This window comes from Mustela nigripes, chromosome 17 (genome assembly GCF_022355385.1).
Source record: "Mustela nigripes isolate SB6536 chromosome 17, MUSNIG.SB6536, whole genome shotgun sequence".
NCBI lineage: Eukaryota > Metazoa > Chordata > Mammalia > Carnivora > Mustelidae > Mustela > Mustela nigripes.
The window spans coordinates 45,530,455-45,536,454 of NC_081573.1; the positions used below are offsets into that span (position 1 = coordinate 45,530,455).

General features: G+C 34.0%; 1 long non-coding RNA gene across 1 annotated transcript in view; it reads left to right on the forward strand.

Annotated features, from left to right (window-relative positions):
- LOC132005734 (uncharacterized) overlaps positions 1-1,161 on the forward strand; it is a 95,516-nt gene extending 94,355 nt beyond the window's left edge. The window contains exons 2-3 of the long non-coding RNA XR_009400893.1: positions 408-495; positions 1,074-1,161. This is a non-coding gene — a long non-coding RNA (uncharacterized LOC132005734). The remainder of the gene's footprint in view (positions 1-407; positions 496-1,073) is intronic.
- Positions 1,162-6,000: the final 4,839 nt, after the last annotated feature.

Here is a 6,000-nt window from a genome sequence, read left to right on the forward strand (position 1 = left end):
GCAGAAATACTGTATTTGTTGTAGTCATGTTGCTTAAGTGAAAGATGTGAGGCAGAGAAGTGCCTATACTATGCAGCTGTTAAAAAGGTTTTTAAATGGATCAGCCTTATATCAGTTATTGGAAACATTTCTAAGATAAATGAAACACACACACACCATGGAGTAAAATAATGTGACCAATATGCTCAAGAGACAGGTTACTGTCTCCAAAGACTTACGCTATCCTTCCATATGAATAAATTTGAGTAAGTGCCAAGCCAGGGACTACATTTCCTAGCGTCCCTTGCATCTAAAAGGACCACGTGACTGTTATTTCCACTGGAGTATGTGCAGAGTGATCTAACTTCTGGGCAAGGTTAAAAAGCAGTTATGTCTTCTGTCTTATTTTTCCTCATTTGCTTCTGAAGTGAAGACTTTGAAACCCTGGACTGTGGCAGAACTTGGGTTCTTGAGGCACACATGGAAGGCTACTCAGTGAACACAGGACTGTTACATGTAAGTAAACGAACCTTTCGTTTTGTTTAACCACTGAGATTTCAGGGTTTAATTATTGAAGCAGCTACCGTTACCTTAACTGAATAGTGTTTTGCCATTTGAATGTATCTCTAAAATTCAATATGTAAATATATGCTTCCTTATGTACAAAATGTGATTGAAAGAATACATAAGGAACTAGGAATGGTGGTTCATTTTGGAGGTGGATGATCAGGTTCAGCATATGAAGGAGAGTTACTTTTCATGTTCTCCCCTTTATATCATATTGTTTATATGAAATAACTAACCAAAAATTAAGGAAAAGATGAATATTTGAACTTAGAAAGAAAGAAAACAGTGGTGGGAATATTAAGGACACTGGAAGAATAAGAAAGTATTGAAAAAGTAAGTTCCTAGGTGCATAAGGAGAAAACTGAGTCTAGGGTGTATAAGTTGACAGCTTGGAAACACTGGAAACATAAATCAGTAACAATTCCTTATCATCTGACATGGAAAGTAGCAGAAATAGCAGTTTATATTGTCCATAACAAGAAAAATGCAAGTGAAAACTGTACTGAGACACAATTTATCACTTTCAGATGAACAAAAGACCAAAAGTTTGATAACTCAGTTGGCAAGGCTATGGGGAAATAGACACTCTCATATATCAATCATGAGAGGAAGAAGAATCTGGTAAGTTGTACCAAGCAGGTGACCAAGCATTTCCCCTTCTGGTAATCTATTTTACAGGTAAACCTACAAAGATATAAAATGGCAAAATATGCAAGGTTATTTTTTGTAGCATTGTTGAAATACAAAATTGGAAATAACTCAATGGCCCGATAATAAGGGATTCGTTGAGTAAACAATGAAACACACATAGACACACACATAAATAAAACCCCATATACCAGTACAGAGATACAAAGATGGCAGTGGGGGAAAAGGGAGGGCAGTGGGGGAAAGGAGACACAAATAATAGAGGACTGTGTATTGTATGTTACTTTTTGTAGAAAGAGTAGAAAAACAGGAAGACCTATATATAGCATGTTTCATTGTATTTTTGTGAAGAAACCAGAAAGATAAATAATAAACTAGTAACAAAATGGTTACCAGGGTGCCTAGTAGCTCATTCAGTTAAGTATCTGCCTTTGGCTCAGGTCATGATCTTAGAGTCCTGGGATCAAGCGCCATGAGCCTGCTTATCCCTCTCCCTCTGTCACTCTCTCTGCTTGTGTTCTCTCGCTCTCAAATAAATAAAATCTTTTAAAAAATGGTTACCTATAAGGGGTGAGTTGATAAGAAATATGGAAATGTCAAGAATGGAATGAGATTTCTCTATTATGTATTTTTATATAGGATTGACTGTTTAAAACTTTTTGTTATATACAGGAATAGAGAGTAGAATAATGAAACTTAAGACTTATCACCCAGCTCCAACAATTACAGATGACCCATCTAATTATAGATGTCCCTAACCCCTCACTAGGTTAAAGTCAATCTCAGACATATCATTTCATTTGTAAATATCCATGTATATTTCAGCGTGTATCTTTAACATAGAAACTATTTTTTAAATCATTATCACACTAAAAATTATAATTTCTTATATATAAAGGAAATTTAAAGAACATCTAATTAGAGTACATTTTTTAAAACATTACCTCAAACCAGGATCATACATTGTATTTTTTTGTTGATGTTGTTATATCTTTTAGATTATTTAATCTGGAATTATTTCTCTGTCATGTGTTTGATGTTTTTTAAAGGGTATAGGCTAGATATTTTGAATGATATCCCTCAGTTGGGTTTTTCCAGTGTTTTCTCATGATTATATTCAGGTTACAAACTTTTGGCAGAAATATCACAAAAGTGATGTATTTTTCTAAGTGAATTGTCTTTGGAGGCACTTGATGTCTTGTTATCCTGTTACTGTTGATGTTATCTTTATTTAGTTTAGGTAGTAGCTGGTAGGTTTCTCCATTGTAAAGTTACTTTTTTCTCCCATGTAATTAATAAGAATTCTGAGGGGAGACAAGTTGAGGCCAGAGAGATACCTTATTCCTTACAAAGCTTTCACCTAATTGTAAGGTATATTGATATTTTTTGCCTGAATCTGTTATTGCTATGCTGTTTGCCAAATAGTGACATTCTAACTCTGTTATTCCTTCTGTATTTATTAGTTGGTGTTCTACTCTAAAGAAAAACTTCTCTCCAAAGTAAAAAATAAATTTATATCAGTTTATATAGGCTTATATTTCTCATTATTTCGGTGCTTATACTGTCCCAAATTTTGCCAGTAGAACCTTCTTCAAGCTGGCTCTTGTGTCTCTTTTAGTGTATCCAGCACTTTTTCTTTTATCACTTCCTTGCTTTCTGATATAACAAGACATTCCAGGTTCATCTTATACATTCCTGCCCTCAGTCCTACCATAAGCTATTTTGCCAAGGAAATAGTTTCTTAAAATACTTGAAATCAAGATCTGCATACTAAACCTATTTATTATTGTACAATTTTCAGTTCTTCTAGGCCCAGTGTTGACTTTTGAATCACATATGTGTATTACCCTTTTAAAAATTGTAATTTAAAAATTTAGACCTCAAATACACCTAATGTCACAAAAAAGATTGTAAAGCCAGTGAGTACACCATTAGGAAGATTTAATATAACACTTGAGGATGCAGACTTTGGAGCTGGTTAGCTCTACATTTAAATTTACTACCACCAGCTACTAGTTTTATAATTTTATTTTATTTTATTTACCTGCCACTTGGAGATGAGCATATATACCTCATTAGGTTGTTGTGTGGATTTAGTGAGAGGTAAAACTGGTGACACATAACATACATTTAAACATAGCTATTGCTTTATGAACAATTATATTAATACCTAGCACAGTATTGAACATTATATTGAAGAAGTATTTGTAGAGTTGAATTATAATGCTTTTCTCCCTTTATAAGATACACTTCTAGATTCATTGGTAATTAAATGTTTCTGAGCATTCCCCAAAAGCAGGAAAAAATATGGAGTGTAGTAACTTTTAGTCATGGGAACAACAACAACAGCATAAAACTCGAGTTACTCTTCAGTTGTAGGATATTCTGAGTTGATAAAAACTTGAGTTAACCATACTTAGATCAGAGTTGTTAGATAAAGACAAATAATTTATGAAAGCCATTTATTCTAGGTTAATCCTATACCTGTGTTATTACTAAATTTCTTCAGGTCTACTATTAAAGTTTTTTATACTTTGCTACTTTAGGAGTACAGGATGAAAGTGAGAAACAGGAAGAATAGCAGAATATTGGATTTAATACAATAATAGAACTCTATGCAATTTAGCATAGAGAGGAAGAGAATGTTCTTGTAAATTAGATTTGCAGCTCGTTCATACTTGTAATGTAGAAGTGTTCAAATTGAGTCTCAAGTTCAGGAAGACAGAAAGTTGACTGCTTTTGCAGTCACAACTGTCATATTTTCTTACTCTCCAATAGTTAGGAACCATTTTATATTCAAAATACAGAAGCAGTCACTTATGGAATTACTATTATTGTCACTAATAATCACTTCTACCCTGCCAGATCAGCAGTTTGTTCAGTGTTTTGGATAGGGAAACAGAAGTCAAACCAGGACAACTATGATGGTGGCTAGTCACATATACTATTGCAAAGAACAGGGCTGAAGAAGGACCTTTTCCTTCAGCATAACTCTCTATATTTCATAACCTTTTCCCATGATTATTTGAACCGGGGAAGGAAAAAACAATCTTAAATTGTAAAACGATTGCCAACATGAATCAGACATTTCTCTTTCTTCTCATTTCATGGTTTATCTTAAAAGAATGTATGTTCTTGGGGTGAGTGGGTAGAGTATGTGCATGTGTGTGCATGTGTGTGTGCACTTTAGAAAAAAGGAATACAGAAAATATAAAATTGTGATGGATGGCCACAAGCTTTTTGTTGTTGTTGTTTTCTGTAGGCAGAGAGGCAAAACAATGGAAGGGAACTGAGGTAGCTGTCATATGTGAATTATGTAATAACTGCATTGGGATTCCATATATATATATTTTTATAGTTTTTAAAAATAAGTGAGTTAAGGGGACACCTGGGTGGCTCAGTGGGTTAAAGCCTCTGCCTTTGGCTCAGGTCATGATCTCAGGGTCCTAGGATCAAATCCCGCATCGGGCTCTCTGCTCAGCAGGGAACCTACTTCCTTCTCTCTTTCTCTGCCTGCTTCTGATCTCCATCTGTCAAATAAATAAATAAAAATCTTTGGAAAAAAAAATAAGTGAGTTAAGGAATTTTTATATTCTATATTTCCTGAGCAGCATAGTAAGGATTAATGAATAATTGTTTGACACCTTTAGGTATGCAGCTAAATGATATTAAATAGTTATAGCTACTGTAAAAAGACATTGGGACATGGCATAAGCTTGTGGCAACATGAACAGCTATTCTCAGAAGACTAGTATATGTTTGTTACTCCTCCAAACTTTTCAGTGATTACTAGTGGATATTTCAACTTGGACATAAAAAACCATAAACTAGATTGAATTGTCTTAGTACAGTCTACGGCCATACCACCCTGAACGCGCCCGATCTCGTCTGAATTGTCTTAGTACAAAAAATTTTCTTAGGGGAATGTTCAGGTTTTCAATTTTCATTGTTTTTTAGAATCTAATGGTTACTTCACAGTTACTATTTCTTAAAATAGAGAACAAATACTGAGAGGAAGTCCTTTATCTTTTGTTATTCCTTTTACTGACCCAAACTGTAATACTGTAATAGTTTTAATAGTTTTAACTATGATGCATGTATGATAACTTAAACCATACCTCACTACCACCATTTTCTGCTATACCAATATAGAAACAACACTTAGAGCCCCAAATAGACAGTGCTCTTTTACTCTTTTTACTGTTTGCTCTGTGAGGAACACCTGATTCCTAGGATCTCCCTTGTTTTATTCCAGGCGATATTTACTTGACCAACTTCAAGATAGCTTACAAACCACCTCTACTAGAAAGATTTCCCTGACCATCTTCTGCTATCCATGGGCTTTCTCCCCATTACCACCAGGGCTGGGGGGTTGCCTCAACTTTTAGTTTCCTGTGTACTCACTGGTTTCCTTTCTCAAAGCATATTGAACAACAGGTTTTTGGGTTAATAGGAGACTACATTGCACCTTTTTAAAATTTTTCCTATTTTATTAAGATATAATTGACAAAAAACATGTTATTTTAAGTGTTAAAAAGTATAGTCACTATATAGTAATCCACTAAGGATATGTGCAAAACATAAAGCCTTTTAAAAACTACCTTTTAAATGCATACATAATGAATTCAGGGAACATGTCTGTATGCAGTATGAAATGATAAATGCACAGTATCAGATGTGAATTTCATTATCTTTCTGTATTGTGAAGAACATGTAAAGCACTTTTTTTTTTAATTCCCACTTTTTTTTTATTAATTTTTTATTTTTTATAAACATATATTTTTATCCCCAGGGGTACAGGTCTGT